Source organism: Ictidomys tridecemlineatus, unplaced genomic scaffold, assembly GCF_052094955.1.
Source record: "Ictidomys tridecemlineatus isolate mIctTri1 unplaced genomic scaffold, mIctTri1.hap1 Scaffold_195, whole genome shotgun sequence".
Classification (NCBI taxonomy): domain Eukaryota; kingdom Metazoa; phylum Chordata; class Mammalia; order Rodentia; family Sciuridae; genus Ictidomys; species Ictidomys tridecemlineatus.
This window is the reverse complement of record NW_027521673.1, coordinates 5854-26662: the sequence shown is the minus strand read 5'-3', so window position 1 is coordinate 26662 and position 20809 is coordinate 5854. Positions and strand designations below refer to the sequence as shown.

Genomic DNA, 20809 nt, shown 5'->3' with positions numbered 1-20809 from the left:
CCCTGAAAGGATATAGCAGTGGCCTTCTGCTCCTGGAGGCCCAAGCTGTAAGAAAACAAAGCAATCAAGAAAGAAAAAGTTGTATGGTCTTGGTTGAATCTAGAAAAGATATTTCTAAGATGTGAGTAGGTGGTGTACGGACCTTATACTTGTTGGAAGGGAATAATTTCCCCATGGTGAGGGATGGAGCATGAGCATGGAGAATCCAGGGCTCTGAGATCCTCTCATGCAGGAATTGATCTTAAGAAATTTAGAAAATTATATGCTAAACATCCTGTCTAGTACTAGGATTTGGGAAGAATTAAGGGTCTATGCCACTCCAAACCCACACCCCACAAGGGAAATGACAGAGAAGCTCTTCTGAGGCTTTAAGGGAACCCACAGAGACCCAAGGGCAGGTACCAACATTGCACTGAGTAGCCAGGCTAGGAATGGCAGATAAGGCCAAGCCTCCCAGATGCCCAGAGGGGTGGGAAACCTGTGGGGAGCTGCTGAGGAGGGGGCTGCCTGCCTTTACCACAACAAATCATTGAGGCAGAGGGGAGACTCAGGGAAATCCACTACACCTGCTGTCATATAGTATTGTATTTAACAACAATAGGATCATAATATAGTCATATCTCTGAGCATCATGGAGGATTGATTTCAGGACTCACCAAAGATACTAAAATTCATGAATGCTTAAATCCATTATATAAAATGGTATAGTATTTGCATATAACCTCCACATATCTTCCCATACAGGAGAACGTAAATGTCTAGGAAAGTTGAAATACTTAATATAATATAAATAGTTGTTATATGTATTGTTCCAGGAATGATAAGAGCTTACATGTGCAAACATCAAGGCCTAAGTACATTTTCAATTCTCAATCCATTGGATCCCAGGATGCAGCTCCCTCAGAGGGCAACTGTTCAGGTTCTAACACACTGGGGGCATGAAGCAGCATCCTCTGAACATTGTCTTTGTTATTAAATATTCTTCTATAATGCCTATAATATTTTTTGATAACTCCATATAATGGTCTAATCAAAGATCATAATGTAGGGCACATGCCAGTTACTTTGCTAATTGCTGGGGTCCAAGTCATCCCACCACCCTGCTCTTTATCCCATTTCCCAGGCTCCCTTTACCAACTAGGTTCAGCCATCAAGAAACACTGCAGAACACTAAAAGGTGGGAGGGAGAGAAACCCTGGTAACTCTACATTCCCCACCCAGTTTTGTGGTTCCAGTTACTGCCTCTTCACTCCCCCTGACCCCAGCTTTTGCACTCTGATCTAGGCAGCAGGATAGAAGCACCTTTTCCTTTTTTTTTTTTTTTTTTTTTTGGTTTCAGGGATTACATCCAGGGGTGCTTAACCACTGAACCATATCTGCAGTCCTTTTTGTATTTTATTTAGAGACAGGGTCTCACTGAGTTATTCAGGGACTTGCTAAATTGTTGAGGCTGCCTTTGAACTTGCAATCTTCCAGAAGAAGCTTTTTTTTAAGTTGTCAATGGATCTTTATTTTTTATTTGTTTCTATGCAGTGCTGAGAATCAAACCCAATGCCTCACATATGCTAGCTAGGCAAGCGCTCTACCACTGAGCTACTCAGAAGCAACTTTTCTTGATGTCATAATTTCTGGGTTGCTTCTCTGTAGTATCTGGCTTCTCCATTTTCCATCACCTGTTTAATCACATCACTGAATTATAATGTTTGAAAAAACTAGAGACAAGTTTTTACTATCTGGACCCTGAAACAGGGTGAGCCAAACAGTTTATTTTTAGCTATTATAAACCATATAATAGTCAAAACCTTAGTTCCCAATGTGTATTTCCTTAGCACAAATTTCTGGAAAATTATGTAAAACATATATGTATCACCTATTTCCCCACTGAACAGGTTCTACCAATTTATACTTTGACCAATTTACCAACTTATACTCCCATAGTCTAAACACTTTGTTAAAAACAATAGAAACTAATTTAAATTTTTCCTTTATCATTGGCTCTATTATTCTCTTAGCCTTGATCTTTTTCCTTTCTCAGTTATTGTCAAGCAATTTTCCACAGAGATGTGGAATTCCAGGAGGAGGGAGGGGTGCTAAGGATTATTATTATTTTTTTAAGTTGTTTGAGAACCAATGGGAATGGTTGTGACCAGTATGAACAGTCCTGGCTTCTGTATCTCAGGAAGGCCAAGACTTGGACACGAAACTTTACAGTTAATGTAAAAAAAAATCCCAATCCAACGGGGTCCTCTCTGCCAAGGAAAAGCTGAGGGGACTGTGTTTCTAACACAAAAAGATGACTCCTTATAATTTAAAACAGGGAATAGGGGGAAGCAGAGAAGTCCCTTCCGAATTCGGGGGTTCTATCGCTGACAAGCCTCACGGGTGCGACAGGACACGGCAGTGATGAGCGCGGCCCCCTTCCTGCTGCCGTCCTCTGACTCCAGGAAGGACACTTCACATTTAGGGGCCAGGTCCTTCACAGTCTCATGCATGACTTTGGCAAAACTGGAAAAAGGGAGAGAAAGACAAAAGAACAAAGCACTTTAATAATGACAGATTTGTGTGCTCAGAGGTGAGAAGTAATGTTGGCAACACACAAGTAATTAAGAGGAGGAGCACAACAGCTACACTGTGGGTCTATTTATTTGTACCAGAAAATTAAGCCTGGGAGATGCTAATAATCTGTCCAAGTTCAATATCACAGTGTACCCATTTAGCTCTTAGCTCAAGGGAGCTAAGATTTCACTCTAGAAAAAATGCCTTGGAATTCTGGTGAACTGTGCTCTTAAAATGAATCAGTGAAAGAAGTTCAACAGTCCTGTGAGCCACCTATGAGTCTTGCAGAAGTGTGTAACCTCCTCTGCAGGGGAGGACCAAATCCTGTGCATGTGGTTTCTATATTTTCCAAGGGTTATTACTTCACATCAGACCTACACTGACTCCAAAATGCCACTGAAGGCAAGAGGGGCAGATGTATAGGGTTTCTGTTAGGACATTACAGAGATCACAGATCATCTTCCTATGGGACTGGAAAAAGAGACAGTCACCATCCAACCCATCCCAATCCAAGAGGGTCAGGATGCCCTCTCATCTGTGAAGCTTAGGATGCCCAGTCCCAGGGTCGGGAGCTAGGTTTCCATCCCTGCTACAGTTTGGATCTAAATGTCCCTCATGTAAGAGGTGGGAGGTTTTTAGGTCACTGGGGCTATGCCCTTGGAGGGAATTGCGGGACTCTGGTCTTCCTTTTTCTTTCTTTTCCACTTTCCAGTCACAAGGTGAGCAGTTTGGCTCCACACACACTCCTGCCATCATGTGCTACTTTTCCACAGGCTCCAAAGCAGCAGGGCCAACCAGTCTTGGACTGAAACTTCTGAAACTGTGAGCCAAAATAACCCTTTCCTCTTTATAAGTTGATTATCACATGTATTTTTTGACAGGAAGAGAAAGCTGAATAAAAGTCCCTTTCCCAACCCTCATCTGGAGCCAAGACTCCTATTTTTACAATGAGACTTATCACTGAGGAGAGGGACGTGGATTTTTGGAGGTCCCTCCCCCTCTTTTCACTAATAGTGCAGACTCAAAGAGCCTCTTAGGTCATTAAAATAAATGTGGTGACAGCTCAACTCATTATATCATAATAGCTAAACTATGGAACCAACCTAGGTGCCCTTCAATTGATGAATGAATAAAAAAATGTGATTGATATTAAGAAAATACATATACATATATGAATATTACTCAGTCTTAAAGATAAATGATGGTATTTGCTTGTAAATGGATGGCGCTGGAGAATAAGCTAAGCAAAATAAGTCAATCCCAAAAAACCAAAGGCTGGTGATTTTTCTGATATGTGCATGCTAATTCACAATAAGGGGGTTGGTTATGGGGACAGAAAGAATAGTAGAATGAATCAGACATTACTACTCTATGTACATATATAACTATAAAACCAGTGGGATTCTACCTCATGTGCATCCAGAAGGATGAAAAATTATGCTCCAACTATGTGTGATGTATCAAATTGCATTCTACTGTCCTGTATAAATTAAAATAAAAATTGAAAAAAATCAAGTAGCTGCTATGTAGATAGTGTATAATACTGTCCAAATATATTGAAACTATGTTTATAAATAAAAATGTTGATATAAACATTTTGATTTAGGAAAAAAATACACAAATGTATTTGTGGGAGAGGTGGTCACAGTTTAATCCAGGATTCTCCACCCTCACTTCACCCCGTGGGTACTGTGCAGGCTGGGCACTGCTCTACTCCTTTAGCTTTTAGCTTAAAGGCTTTCAGAAGAGAGTATATGGGCTACTTCCTCACTTCAAAATAAATTATACAAATAGACAAGTGAGAGAAGACAGAAGCAAAATGGTAATAAGAAGGGAGAAAGGAGAAGACAAGGGAAACAAGGAATACAGTTGAAAGAAAGGGGAACTTGATATTTCCATATTGAGGGCACAGCAAAGGGCCAGGCAGCAATCCCTTTCAGTGTCACAGGCCATAGGGTCTGTCTGTGTCTACTCCTCATGGGTAGTATGAAAGCGGCCATCGACAGCACATAAACACATGAGTGCCACTCTCTTCCAATAAAACTTGATTTACATGAGCAATCATGGCTATTGATTGCCAATTCCCTGACCTAGATCATAGGGGGAGAATCTTGCTTGAGTTCCAGCATGTTTGCTAGAACATTCACAGCAGCACTGTTTGTAATATGAGTCAAAATCTAGAAATAATCCACATAGTACACACTTGGGAGGCTGAGGCAGGAGTATTGCTCAAGACCCAGCAGTTTGAGACCCTGGACAACATAGCAAGACCCCATCTCCAAAATAAATAAACAAACCATAAATGCTGTGTGAGAAAAGCCAGTCACAGAAGAAGCCATGTGATTCTATTCATGGCAAGTTCAAAAATCATGCTCAATTTCTAGTATATGTTTACTAAACAATATAGATGTGTAACATAGAGACTCGGGGAAAAAAAAGCAAGAGACTGAGTTGGGGCAGCCCTTATTTCTAGCAGAGTAGGGAGAGGGTGCAATTGCAGGGCCGGGTGGGGGGCAACACATGTCCAATACTGAACACAGGCTTGATTCTGGTTCTGATTACTGATCTCCAAATTACAAACATTAAAAACAACTATTTAATAATAATTTTCTATAAAGTTAAAAGGGGAATGGGGACAAAGACAAAGCGATAAAGGTCTGGGGTCAGGAACTCACTGAGGATGTAGAGGGTCCCATCCACACCCACTATGACTTTGAGGGTGTCCAGCCCACGGTTTTCCTGTATCTTGTCCACAAAGACAGCCATGCCTGAACGACAGAGCTGGGCTGCCCGCCATGCCACCACGGTGCACACCTCCTTGACGATGATGCTGTCGTCACAGGTGCTCTCGAGGCCCAAGTGGTGCAGGATGGCACGGACTTGCAGCAGGGCCAGGCAGTCTCTGGGGTGGAAGGGAGACGGTGAGTGGTCAGTCAAGAGCAGAGAGGGCTGGAGACCCCTCTCTGGTTGGCTCTTTTATCCTGAGAGTGACAGGAAATTTTAAAAGAAGGTCCTCATTCTACTTTGTGCAGGGAAGGTAGAACACTGTCACTACAAAACATATCCAAAACCAAAAGAACTTCATTGTCTACTCATTTGGAAATAATAAAGACAGTGGCCATGCTGGCATGTGGCATTTCTAGCTGTAGAACACGTTTATGTCCCTTCTCTCATTGCTGTCCCTGGGTCTTCAGGAAAAGCATTAACTCACTAGCATTACACTCCTGCTTGATTTCCATTCCCCACACTGGGTAGTCTGCATTCTGCTTGTGTCCTTTTTATGAAATAGATGCACATAAAATTGTAGTAAGAAAATAAACCCTATTTTATAAAGAAAACTATTTTAGAGACCTAGAATCATCTCCTCAACCATCAACTGAGCAGACTCTGTTCACTGGTGCAGATGCCCTTGGGGCCCACTCAGGTCAGTTACCCAGTTCCTGGTCTATGCTTTGAGAGTAACCATAGCATTAATTATTTAAGGGCTCTGAAATTCACCATTCTAATTTGGAATAGAGTTTTCTGCCATTAGACCAGAGGACAGAGGCTTCAGTCTAACAAGACACAGCATAGCATGATTCTGCCCTGCCTGATGTTTACTTAGTCCTTGATAGAGTGAAGCCTGTCCTCTTTAATCAATCCTCATTGCCTGATTGTTGCAGCCAGCAGTGAAGGAGAATCCCCAAGCCAAGCATGGATGCTTCATCACATTATTTTCCTCTGCACATTTTAATTTACATCCTATAATGGGGTATCTTTCTTGTTCTATTTGACCTAAATATACAACAATATCCCTGTTCATGTCCCCATGCCATGCTCAGCACCATCTTTCATGTGTGAGCCACTAGACTGACTTGTGTGAGCCCTGCTCTGATCTCACTTGAGCTGTGAAATCCTTCAGCTTGTCTGTCCATGAGAAATACATAGGACATGACCGCATCCTCCTCCAAACCCTAAATCAACTCTCACCTCTCAATCTGAGACAAGAACTTTGTTTCAAAGATTCCCCTTGTCTTGAGCTGCTCTGAGATGCGGCCGCGGAAGAGCAGCCCACGCTTGGTGAAATCGATAAGGATGTTACGGACAATCTCGCCCAAGTACATGCCACTGATCAACTTCTCAAACTTGTAATTCATGGAGGTTAAATAGGAAGGTGGTGTGATGTGTTGAGACAGAACGGAAAGTGGAGGACAGCATGGCAGGAAAGGAATGCCACTTAATTCACTTGAGCAGGATTCCTAGTGTCCTCTCACACTGATCCTCCACCTTCAGCAAAACTGAGCATGTGCTGTCTGCTCACACCCTCCCCTCACCCGACCACCATCACCACCACCACTCATGGAGCTTTGTGATGCTGGCCCTTGAGCAGTTCTGGCAAGAGAGGGTGCTTGACGCTGGATGGCTGGGGGAGGAAGAAAGGATTTGCTCCTGTGTGGGTGCCCCAGCAATGCTGTTTTACCCTTGCAGCAGCAGTGGTCCACTCATCATTTTTCCCTCACAGACTCAGCCCTAGGTTTTGATCCCACCCCCACCTCCACTTTCCCGAGCCTCGAGGTGGAAGCAGCTTCCTCATGTTTACTAACTCAGAACTTTCTAAGAAACCCATTGTCATCTCAAGATAATAAGCTTCCTTGCAAATGCTATGGTGGAGTCTCCGATAACTTATTGCTGTCCAGTTCTGGAATACAAGGCCCTCACCTAGTTGGGTGCCTACCTCTGTTTGCCCAGGTTGAGCGAAAGATCATCCACAGCCTTGTCAAATTCCGTGTGGAAGTCGTCCAGGCATCCATTGCCCTAAAGCCCCCCCCACTCTATGTTGACGCACATCTGCCCCTCTTCTCCATCCACCAGCTCCACGTTTCACATCTCCTCAATGTAGCAGGCGTTGCTACCCATGCCTGCCAATCACAGGGACACCAGGTCTCACTCAGCTCCAGCCTCCCACCCATCCAAGGCTGTACCCCCCGCCCCTGTGGGGAGGATGGTTGATAATGTTACCAACAATGAGGCCAACCTCACAGTGAGGGTCTTCATAGCCACAGGTCATCATAGTTCCAACTGTGTCATTAACCATAGCCACCACATCCAGGTCAAACTCCTAAGAAGGCAGAAGCAGATGCCTAGTCCACAAGTGAACCCCAACATTCTCCCTTCAGACATTTGCAAGGACACTTACATGTATATAAAATACATCTCAAATGCTGTGGCTCACTCCCTTATTTCATACTAGGCTCGCTCAAGGCTTGCATGAAGACTTCCTTATTGTGCTGCTATTAAGATTGCTACTTCCCTGCTCACTTTATCTGCTCTCCTTGTCCAACTTCATTTATCTTAGCCCTTAATAACAGTTGCCATTGGATTATGGGTTTATGTTTGAGAACAAACGTTCTTTTTTGTTTTGTTTTGTTTTGTTTTGCTGTCATTCCTGAATCCCCACACCCAGAACAGAGCTTTATGCACAGTGGACACTCAACCATTGCTGAGCTGAGTGATTACATCAATTTTCCTGCCAGCCAAAGCAACTGCACTCAATGTTGGCCCTCACAGATCACTTCAAGCATCAAGGAATCAATGCATGGGGTCTCCTTTACCTCTCGCCTGTGGATCACTTCCTTCAGCAGGGTGACCATGTCCTCACCCTCGCATCCAGATGCCTTGAAGCCTTTGGTCCACTTAAGGAGGATACTCTAAAAAGCACAGAGAAGACCTCAGAGAAGGGCTGCTGGGTCATTTCTGGGCTCTCAATCTTTTAAACTAGACAGATTCCCTGGAGTAACTAGCCATCTCACCTACCAGTGATCCTCAATCTAAGGTTGTTCCTAAGGTTGCTGCTTGGATTTACTGAGTACTTTCTGTACACCAATGCTGGTGCATGATATATGCTACACCATTTAATCCCCACAGCCATCTTTGGAGAACATTTATTATGATCACACCCACCTTTTACAGGTAACCCAGGCACCCAGGTGACTTGCCTAGGCCTAGTTTGAAGCTAAAAGCAGGACTCACCTCCAGACCTGCTGACTCCAATTAATGGCTCATAAGCACTGTGCAAATGTCCCAATACATGTTTCCTTTACTGGGCAAAGCAGTTTTGCCCTGTACCTGTCCTTCACTTAAATCAGAAGGGTCAGTACATCTCTTAATTTTTCATACTTCCGTATCCAGTGAACGAGTACCTGGACACAGCTGGGGAAGTGTCTAGGCCTCACATTTCTTAGTGAGAAAGCTCTCTAAGGCTTCTCAGAGTCCTCTGTGGGCCCATCTTTAATGTGGCCCTTGACCATGTCACAGGGCCATCTGGAAGTAAATGCCCGGTGGCTTTGCACGTGGGAGAAATCTTTGTTCACTGGAGCCCTCTGTGCTGCCAAACACCAGGAACCAGTGTCAGCAGTCCCAGATCCATTTCCCAAGAGGCTGGACCCATCAGTGGACTGTGTGCTCACTACCTCCCACTTGCATGGTGTCCCCAGGCCTTGCTTGGTGGTTCATGCCCATCACCTTGGCATCTCATCCACCTGGATGTGTCACACCATGAACAGATCCCAAGAGACTCAGAAGAACAAAGCGCATTCCTGTGGAGCCTTGGTTTACACACTCACATCCAGACAAGGGTGTGCTCACCTCCACCCATCTCTCTCATCTGCACATTAGCTTCATATCTCTGGCAAAAGTTTGACGCGTTAAAATTTATAGAATGTCCAAGTAATATCACTTCAGGTAATCCTTATAAAAAGACACCAACAGGCCCCAGCAGCTGGGGAGACTTGCCCAAGGCCAGTGGCGAGTAAGTACAGCCAGAGGCCCTCAGGCCTCCTGAGCACCTGCTAATACCTCATCATCAGGATGACCTCAACAGCTAACAGATAGAATCGTCTTTCCCTTTGTTTGCTGTTCATTTTTATGATCCTAGACATAACATGTGCTCTTTACAGAAAATTGGAACATACAGATTAAGATCCAGCAGGATGACTGTTCTATTCAGATAAACTACTTCTATTCAGATAAAAACAGTTATCATACCCAATAAAATATATAAATACATGGTATGAAAAGATAGTGTCTGTTTAAAATAAAATAAAATAAAAATTTGTAGAAAAGTCTGGAAGGACCTTGTTGGAATGTTATTTTTACTTTTCTATTAATCATTTTTTCTTCTTTTCTATATAATATAGATATTATAATTCTCAAAAATTTAAGAATAAATAAATAAAACCTCTCCCCATCAAGTCATTCTTCTAATTTGCTCCAAGTACTCCTCACCTCCTCCAGGACTGCACTCAGATTATCACCTCACTGCGTCTTCAGAGCTGTAGTATCCCATTGCCATGGTCCAAACAGCAGCTCTTACTTTCCTGAGCTTGCTTCAACAGCCCAGTTTGGAAGCATCTAAGGCAGGAACCATGCCTTTTGCACCTGGAAACTGCATCCACAGCACCATAACCCTGCAGCATGCATGCAAGTTTCTACATGACTGGCTATGTCAGAGAGGAACCACTGTTCAAATAAAAATACTCTAATATCGAAGCCATCAGCCCAGATCCCAGCATTGCCTACTCAGCTGTCCTCCATCTCTTTATGTACTCTTATCCAGAACATCTGGGAACACCAGATCTTCAATTCCTCTTTCATTCATCCAAGGCAAGTTGAACAGGAATGAGAGGCAAAAGTGAGTCTAGAAAGACCAGAGCATCCACATTTACAGGAGACAAAATAAAAATGCCTGAGCCTGTAAAGCCTCAGGAGCAGGAGAGAGAATTTGAGCTCATGGGCTCAAGACATCAGAAAAACAGAATTCAAATAGTGGCTTGGCTACTCCCAAGCTAGATGACCTGGAGCAAGGCACCAAGTACCTAAGTAGACCTTATCTTCTTTACTGAAAATTAGGCATATGAACACTTAACATAGATGGTTGCTGTGAGGATTGAATGAGATAATGCACATGGGAAGCTAAATGTATAATGTGGCATACAAATAAGTGCTTAAAATATGTGAGTTTCATGTTTTGTTTTAGCATCACCATCATCATTCTTCCAAAGAAAGTTGGATCCTAACTAACCCATTTAACCTTCACCAGCCTCAACCAACTTATTCTTATCAATGGGCCCTTACTCCCCAAGGGTCACTAGTGCCCTTCTTTCACTCATTAAGGTCAATAAAGCCCATAGGAGAGCCCTGTGGGAAGGCACTGTTACCTCATCCAAGCTGTTCTGCTGGCAGGGGAAAGAGAAGTTGAAACCCAGAGGCAGAGACACACCCTTCATGCCCATGTGCTCCAGAAAGTTAGTGATGCATTGGATGATGTGGTCAAAGAGCTGTGGGGAGAAGTTGGAGCACTAAGAAAGAGGCCCTGGCCTAGATGGGCTACCCCCAACAAGACCTCAGTAGGAGCTCAAGGTTTCTATCCAGAAGAAATGAAAGCTCAGGCCCAAACCCAGAGAGCAGCCTGGGCCTGGGGCGCACCAACCTTCTCCAGGTCCATGGGTGAACAAGGAAAGAGCTGTCATTGAAAGCAAGAAGCTTCCTGGGCCCTCCTGGAGGCTCCATGCTGCTCATCTCCTCGCCTGTGCCATGCATGACCTCCCGTGGGATGGATTAGATCTTGTTGTGCATCTCTACTCCTCACTGCTTCCCATTTCACACATGCACTAGCAGGACCTGGAAATTGGTTCCTACAAGGTCCAAGGCCAAGAAGTCCCCTTTCTCTGGAAAACAAATCCAAGGAGGTAATGAGCTGGGGTGACAAAGAGTGACAGTTTATGTACCTTCCCCTGACAGGGCCCACTCTACAGCTTCGGCAGCCTCAGGGGGTGATGGAGTGTGAGCTCTATTTAATGATGAAGAAAAAAAGATACCCCAGGATGAGATCTCTGCTGGCTCCTTAGTGACTTTCAAATGAGTCCACATGCTGGGGGCCCAGAAGTCAAAGTGAGCACTGCAGAGCTCTGGGGATGCTGATAGAGTACATTTAAAACTATCTAAATATGCTATTTGTGCCAAATCAAATACCACCTTAGGTTAGATTCCAGACTAGAGAAGGAAAAAGAGAGTGTAATTCTTTAAAAGAATTAGAAGGAAAATCTTTTAAAATGAGAAAAACTTCCACCATTAGGCAATTTCAGTGTGCCACAAGCCTCACACACAGTCCCCATCCAACACTTAGGCCATCCTAAGGGATACAGTTCATTCCTTTCTTATGGATGATCAAAATCTGGCTGAGATGGACAACATTACTTATGTAGAATCACATCATTAGAAAAAGGGAGAAGGATCAAACCCTAGTCTCTGGAACCTATACTAACTGCTACATTGGCCTGCTCAGCAATCATTTTCTCTGATTTGGGAAAAGACCTTGATTTATTAGGTTACAAGACCTACAAGAGGGTTTATAGTGATAAACTCAACTCTTCCAGGGTAGTGCAAATCAGTCATGAATGCTGTACAGACCAATGGGCATAGCTGTGTGCTGATAAATCTTTATTAGTAAAAGCAGGTAGTACAGTATACTGACCCTTGAACCAGACCAAGTAATGGTTGTGAGCAGTGGCTCTGGTACCTAAATTCCTGGATTTGAATCCCAGCTCTGACTTTTGCTAGTAGCGTGAACTTGGGCAAGTTTCTTAACTTCTCAGGCCTCTGTTTTTTGCCACATACAGCAGTTGGTTAATACACAAAAGTAACTACTAATCTTTAATAGCTAACAAATGTTAAATAAATTAATAGGCATTAAGTGTGTTGATACATAGTAGGTACCAGTAAGTACTGTTTGATTTTAGCTGAGGTATGTCTGGTTGACTCTAGTATTATAGTAATATAGCTTCAAAAACAGGTGGCAGTTCAAATGTCCAAGTCTAATGCTAACGGACCTCCCCAATCATCGATGCTAGGACAAAGGCCTGCCAGGAGAGCATCTCTGCTGCATACCTATGCCATCGGGGGTATCACACACGTAGGTGGGCAGCATCTTCACAGGGGAGATGGAGTGTGTCTCCTTGTTCATACCTCGCTCCATTTGAAGCTCCATCCTCCTCTTGACCTCCAGCAACTGCTCATGGCTCAGTTTTAGAGGCTCCAGGGTCTTCTGGTGGGCTCTTTGTTGATCAGCCAGTCGGTAAGCCATCGCAGTCACCATGGCTGCCCCTTTGCTGCTGCCACCCTCAGAGCCGAGGAAGTGAATGACACAGTCAGGCAACAGCCGACTTACAGCCTTGTGAAGACGCTTGGCAAAACTGTAGCCGCCCAGGTGAGATAAGAGACAGGTGTCCACAGTTAAGGTCAGTGGTATAAATGGTTGCACAATGGCTCACTGCTTCAGCCCAAAAGTTGGGCCTGCAAGAGCAGAGGCTGCCCTCAGCCTTCTCCCTCCACATTTTCCCATGTTAGGAATCCCTGTATAAAACCTCAGATGACCGCCCTGGTGGGGTTTATCCCCCACTGAAAGGAAAGGACACTTCTTGCAAAACACTGTTCCCTATGTGCAGTCACAAAAAATCTCCTCTGCCCAGGAGATTGCAATCAGCCTCTGCAGTCTAATAGAATCAGGTGGCTCTAACATTACCCATTTTTCATGTTCCATAACTCATTTTATTTGAAGATGTAACTTCTTCTGCACTCTCACCTCTCTTTTGCCAATTTCTTCCAACCATCTCAAGGTATCTGAACAGCTAAAGATAACATGTTATGTTTGGCAAGAAACTCTCCAGGTGATGACTGCTTTGAGGTATCGCTCTGGTACTCCAAGTGTGGTCCATGAGCCAACTGCCTCATTGGAGGCTGTGAGATTCAGGATCTCAGGCTCACCTCAGACCTTCTGAACCAGAATCTGCCTCTTAAGATCCCCATGTGATTCATGTGCACATTAACTAAAGTTTGGGAGGCACTGAGCTAGGAGATTAGGGGACCTCAGAGCTGAGACCTTCCACAGTGACCAGCTCAGTTAATGATGCCATATTGACCTGGCACTCATGTTAGGAGAAATTAAATGAGTGCAACAAGAGGCATCTTCCAGGTCCCAACTGAAACTTGAATATCTGGATATATATAACCCAAGGGATCAAAACATGCAGCATGGCATCAATTCAATACCCAAATCAGAGGCTGGTAACCCCCAGGACTGAGGTGGTCCCTGGCAGAATACATAGCACATATAAGAACCACCAAGAATCATAAGAGTAAAGAATGAAACTCTGTCTTATAAAGAAGAGGGTGGCCAAGAAGAGTACCCAGCATGCAGGGGAGCTCTGAGTCATCATCAGCCTTCAGAAATCACCTCCACCCACACCAGGAATGATATCCTCCAGTAGCCACTTGCTCCATTGGGAACTATAATTCTACAAAGACCCCCGACACCTTGGGATGAAAAACAGAGCTGCCCGATGGAGTCACCAGGTCCCAGGTACTCTGGGACCTCCTTCACTCCTGGGCCCAACATGCTGACTCACTGAAGGTGTTTCTTGTAGACGGAGCCATCAATCCCAAAGGTGGAGCGCACCCTATCCTCACCCTTGCTCTCCTTGATATGCTGCAGCACAGCAGCCAGGGTGGCTGCACACAGGTTGGTTGAGCGTGTGGACACAATCTGGCAGATCCCTTGAGTGGCCACACAGTCCTCCTGCAATGGATTCAGACCCAGCCACACCATCACCTGGTAGGCCTTCCGGATGCCATCCTTATCGCTGGGAATGAGAAAGATAGTGTGTGTGCACTTGTCTTACCCACTGTGGCCAACAGGAGGAGGGTGTGGGTTGGCAAGGAAGCCCATCAGCTCCAGCAAACCCCATCTATCAGTGAGGACACAATTTCTCTTATGACCTTGCTACCTGTTTGTGAGCAGGGTGGGGACAACAAGGAGGGAATACAATGCAACATCGTCACCTTGAGGTATCTTTCCCAGACATCACATACACTCTCTCTCTCTCTCTCTCTCTCTCTCTCTCTCTCTCTCTCTCTCTCTCACTCACTCACACACACTCACATACAGTGCTAACCTGGCTCATTTTCCCCCCAGTAAGTAAAACCAGTATTTCTTTTCTGTGTGCTAATATGAAGATAAGACCTGGTTCATGGACCTTCTGCACTCTTTTCATTTGCCATTTACTTGTCTTAGGGTAAACAGACAGAATCTCTGCCTCTATAAACAGTCACCTCTAAACATGTGCCAGCTGTGCTGCCCATCTGTTCTCTCTAAAGCAGCCAGAGTTTGTCTGTGTCTGAAGATGGTGGGAAAAGGTAGGTGATTTGACACCATAAGTGCCCTTCTCAGGGGAGCCAAATGCCTCACTATATTGAGTACTATCATCCCCTTGGGGTGTAGCAAGTTTAGCCACTGTTTAAAGGTTCCACTCAGAACAAAGTCCTTGGAATGCTTTCACTGCTCCTTTTGGCACTGAAATCACCTCCTCTCTCTACCTGGTTCCTCAACTAATAGGACCCCCTCTATTCACATGAGGAAATAGCAATAATGGAAAACTAGCCCCAGCTATCAGGATACTATGGGCCATCCTCACTCCCACCCCCGGGCTGGACTAAGAGTGGGTAAATATATCTGTGGGCATCCAAGCACCTATTTTTCTGTTTTGAAGTAGGGCTCAGGGTAGTCCCTTTTGAGAACTGCTGATAAGAAAAGACATGTCAGAAATTCAGGAGAAGAACAAGGAGATAGATGCAAACAAGTGTTAAGGTGCCCCCATTAATGCCTCCAGGATTTAACCCAGGGCAACAGCCCAAGTCCCTGCATGCGCAGGCCAACTGTTTCTAGAACCCTGAGTCACTTCATTAGCATCACCCTCAAAATCCACAGGAGCACAGACAAGTAAGTAGAGTGAATTCACAGACCCACCATGGGTAACCTTCAAGACCCTATTGTGGCCAGGTGACATGGAAAATGCCTATAATCCCAGCAGCTTGAGAGCCTGAGGCAGAAGGATCATGATTTCAAACCCAGCCTGAGCAACTTAGTGAGGCTCTAAGCAACTCAGCGAGACCTTATCTCTAAACAAAATATTTTAAAAAGAACTAGGGATGTGGCTCAGTGGTTAAGCACCCCTGAGTTCAATCCCCAGTATCACCCCCCCCAAAAAAAAGGCAATCATGTGGACCTCCTGCTCAAAGAGTCAAAAGCCAATGCCTCATCCATGTTCTCCAAATGCCTCTCCCCATAACCAGACACTCGGTTATGGGGAGAGGCATTGGGACCAGAAACTTACTCTTCAATATCTGAGACATCTTTGGTTTCAAAGCTGCCTGTGGTGAGCAGTTCTGGGCTGAGCTTCCCCTGGAACAGCAGCTCTTCCTTGGCCATCTTCACCAGGATGAGCCTTACCAGCTCCCCCATGTACATCCCACTGATCATCTTCTCAAACCTGCAGGGAAATACAGACCAAAGCAATAATACCCCCCCACCGTCCATGAATGCACAACTTTCCTAGGGAGGCAAGACACAAATATGTGAGATTCAGCATGCTTTAGAGGACAGTATGATTAAGGATTAACTTTTTCAGGTGTGTGTCAACCTGACAGCTGGGGGGCTGCAGGAACTGCGGGATTAGGACTGACCCTCAGGCTGGTGAGTCTTGAACAATGGGAAAAAACAGGATTTAAACAGATGAAACAACCAAGTGTATAGAACATTCTGGACAGACTGAATTTTAGGTAATTTAATTTTGTGTAGGAGAATGTTTTTTAAAATTTCTTCTCTCAAAAATAAAAGCTTCTTTGAAATAGAATCTCACGTAGAGACCCAATATTTTTTTTCAAGAGGAAAAAAAATTCAACCTGATTAAACATAGGCACAAGCCTCTTTAAGGCAATTTGTGGATTCCTGAGAAAATGGTGGGGTGGGGAGACAAGTTGGGGCAGGAAGATAGAGAGGCAAGATTACAAAACCAAATTAGAACAGCTCTCAAAGAGTCTGGGGGTAAACACAATGGAAGTTTCGGAGCAGGCTGGTGATAGAAGAAACATGTTTTAGAAAGGCAGAGATCAGCTCCCAACCTGAGGCAGTTTGGTAATTTAATTTTGCAGCACTAGGTGACACTGTTTTCTTTAGTAGTCTTTCCAGTGACGACTATGTGGCAGAGGAAACTCAATCTCTTTTGGGCAAAGAAGACCCATTGGTCTCTCAGAAAGCCTCTGGGTCTTAGAGAGAGGAGGCTCCTAGGGCTACTGGTACTGTCTAGGACTGGCTTCAGTGACAAGGAGGCCCAGAGCAGGGGTGTGGAAGGGACTTGGACATTACCTACAAAGAGACAACTTAGGCCAAGTCGGAAAGCATTGGAGCTAAGGGACAGGTGGCAGCATTTGTTCCGAGCACAAGGCACATTGAAAATGTCAAAGCACCAACATGGGCACCTGCCTTGGGAGTAACCTGGCTTCAACAGTGAGGATTCCACATCTTCACATGTGAAGCTGGTTGTATAGAAGCTAAGGGAAACACCCCCAGGGCAAGCGGGTCTCTACAGTGTGATGTCATCGCTCATGATTTTGGGGCTACCTCAGCTGACAATTTGAAAGATGACTTCCCAATCTTTTTTTTTTTAATGGATAAACCAGGAATATGCTGTCAAGATCTGGTGGGGAATTTTGTCTTTTGATACTTCAAAGGGTACAGGGCTCTTTGGAATGACATGGGCATGTCTCATTAATGGAGGCAGGCATTGAGTGAGTGACTTCTCAGCTCATAAACCTCTGGCCACCTATGGCAGACACAACCGGTATGTTCCTAAGTTCAGGTAAATGGACTCACATTTCAACACGTAAAAAAAAAAAAAAAAAAAAAAAAAGCTTATGACTTAATGAAACCAAGCTTTGAGGAAGAAAGGACTCCCCAGTAAAGCAAAAGGCTGCCCACCACTGACCTGGTATATAGGGCTAGTTTTCCTTTCTGAATAGAGATCTGTGCGAAAAGACTTCCCAAAACAGTCCCAACACCAAGAAGACCATAGAGATGCTGCATTGCTCAAAATGTTTTGTAACTATGTTTAGTGCTTGTAGCAATCCAGTCTCAACATCTTCAGAGACATTTGGCAAATGTGAGAATGAAATAAGGTTGTGTAAGAGTCGAAAATAACATAAAACCAACTCTGACCTGGCTGGAGTGTAGAAGATTCAGGTCACAAAATGCTGGGGCCTTTTATCCGATCTACTTCGAGATTATGGTTGGGCCACAGACCAGGGGTGGAGCCCAAAAAGGCTTCTGAGAAGCCAGCCTTTCCATAAGCCTTCATCAGTCTGCAACTGAAGCAGGAGGCCCTGGGACTCTGTGGGTTGGCAGTGAGCAGCGATATGATATAGCCTGGTCCTTTGTGGGGTGCAGTGGTTGAGAGCTACTAAGGGGCTTTTAAGAACTAGGATATGGCCTTCCAAAGTGAATGTGTTGAAGGATGATTGGGTTTATCACTCACGCTGGTTTTAGAGCCCTCTCAGCAATTTATATTCCCAAATGTTCCCATAATTGGTGGGTACCTTGGCAAACTTTGGGGGACAAAGTAAGACTATAGAGATGACCTGAAAACAAATGCCCTGTCCCTGAGCAGCCCCAACCTCAGTTCCCAACACACACCCCCAACCCCTCCCCCCAAAGGCCCACTCACAGTTGCTTCCCAGGGTTCAGTGAGCCCATGTCCATCTCTCGGTCAAACTCCGTGCAGATGTCATTGAGCACGCCATCGTCCCCAAAGGCCCCCCACTCCATGTTGATACACATACGCCCCTCGTCGCCCTCCACAATGTCGATGTGGCACATTTCCTCCATGTAGCAGGCATTGCTGCCAGTGCCTGACCAAAGCAAAGAACTGCTCAAGCACCTCCCTATGCATCCCTCCCCTGCCCCCATCTTCCTATCACGCTACTGTCCAAGGCTGCTCCATATTAGGATCCCTTCCTGCAGACTCCTGGACTACCCAATATATGATCCAGAACTCTACTACCCCCAGCTCCACAAGCCTTGGCTTGGCCCTCCAAAGACACTACATTGTTATCTTCAAATATAACCCAGTCTACAGGTCACTCCCTTCTTTTCAGCCCACTCCCCCAACTGCACATCCGGCTCTCATACCCAGAGCTCACTCACCCACAATGAGACCAATCTCACAGTCTGGTCATCATAACCACAAGTCATCATGATCCCAACCATGTCATTCACCACAGCCACAATGTCAATATCAAAGTCCTGTATGAATGAAATGGAGGGTTATGACCTTCACCATCACATAAGGGATGGATACAGGATGTGAAGATGGAAAAAGAGCAGCAAGACACACAGCTCAAGTGCAACAGGCTTACTAACCCAACTCAGAGCCAAGGAAGGTGCAAGCTGGAAAGCTAGATCCACACCCAGGTGAACATCGGGCAACTCACTCCCACCCTGCTTGTTCTCATTGTGGAGAACCATTTTCCTGACACCAGCCCTGTGGTCTAGTTTGTAGCCATTACTGCACTAAGAAAAGTCAATCTTGTTGGCTTCTTCTACTTCTCTTTCTTCTCCCTCTCACCTCCCCTCTTCTTCCTTCTCTCTCCCTTTTTCTTTTTCTCTCTCTCCCTCCCACTCCTATGACAGAACTTTATCTTGTCCACTCTCGGCCCCATTGTACTGTCATGTCACCATTATGCCAACTTCCTTACTTGAAATGATATGAAGTCTTCTTCAGGACTGAAGGTTTTTTCTTGCACCAAGACTAAGATTACTTTCCACCATGTTAATCTCAAAACCCCAAAGGCATCTGATCATATATAAAATTACTGTGTAATAGCAGAGAAGAAGAATACCTCCCCTTAAGCTCTACAAAAGCTTCTCAGGCTGAGTTTGAGCACAGACTTCAGGGTGAATCCCAAAGGGCCTGCACACCTGAGGTCCCACCAATCCACACTCACCCCTCTCTGCTGGATGGCCTTCCAGATCAGAGCCACCACGTTTTGCCTTTCACACCACTGGACTTGAAGCCCTTGGTCCATGAGACCAGGAAACTCTACTACAAAAAAACTAAGGAATGAATATTGATTTTCTACAATTTAAACACAGGCCACATTTTGGCAGGCATCATTAGTAGAGCTCTCTGATGCCCAGCTAAAGTCATGATTGAATTTGTAGACTGTCTCCTGACTAGCGGAGGAAAAAGAAACTCAGGATCCTCCCAGGTTCAGGAAAGATCAAATGAGTGATTCCTTCAGGATTTACTACCTCTAAGAAATAGAAGGAGCAAACTTTAGACTTGCCAAAATAAGATATGTATATCCTTGAATCATTAACTCATGAAGCAACCTTCTTCCAAGACCTTTCATCAAAACACTCAGGATCAAAAGAGTTCCTAGCTTTTCATTCCTGTCGCCCTGGGTGGGATTGGGACACTGTGCAATAGGTGTGAAATGCAGAGTAACAAAGAGCACCCACCTCCCCGATACTTTTTCACCCCTCAACACCTCCACACACGCACAGTCACCTGGAGCCCAGAACTCTAAATACTGAATCCTTAGCTATAAAATCCCTCAGTGCTACTGCCGACACCACAGCAACAGATGGCCACCACGGCGTTCTTCCCAGTCCTCCCAGCTCCAGAAGCGAAGCAATGCAGCAAGTCTTCTGAAGAACCCATCTTACTTCATCTAGTTTACTCTGGTGGCAGGTGAATGAGAAGGTAAAGCCCAATGGGAGCTTCTTGTCTTTAATTTGGAGCTTATCCATGAAGTTGGCCAGGCATTCAGCACTGTGGTCAAATAGCTAAGGACACATGATACAGGAAGATGAGCAGGCAGAATGGCAAAGAAATTAAGACCTTGGGCTCACAAAGGAATTAGTTGAATTTGTACCAGATCCTCTTACTCTCTGAGTCTTCATTTGTTTTTCATCGAAGAAATGGGAATGGTAACTAGACTGCCCATAAAAAGTTCCCCAAATGATTAAAAGAGTCAGTTCATACAAGGGCTTAATACTAGTTAGTACTCATTAAAAGCTGTCTTCCATTTAGACTATTTATCTAAACATCTGTCAAAATAACCCTGAGAGGAAGGGGTAAATCGTGGCCAAAGTTATCAGAATGTCCTCGCACGCCCTACAAATAGGACATCCCTTGGTGGCCCTGGCAGACCCCCCAGACACAAATTCCTAGCCAATTATCTTACCAGAAAGGAAAGTTCACCTCACCATCAGGTAGTACTTCAGCATCCCTGTTTCTTGTGACTGGGGGAGTGGTGGAACATTCTGTGTTGGCATTCTATGAACCAACTTAGCAAAAATGAGTAACTTTTTTCTATTTTTTCC

General features: G+C 44.7%; 1 pseudogene; it reads right to left on the bottom strand.

Moving 5' to 3' along the window:
- Window positions 1-2269: 2269 nt before the first annotated feature.
- LOC144372937 (hexokinase-2-like) lies at window positions 2270-20265 on the bottom strand (annotated as a pseudogene).
- Between the last annotated feature and the right edge of the window lie 544 nt (window positions 20266-20809).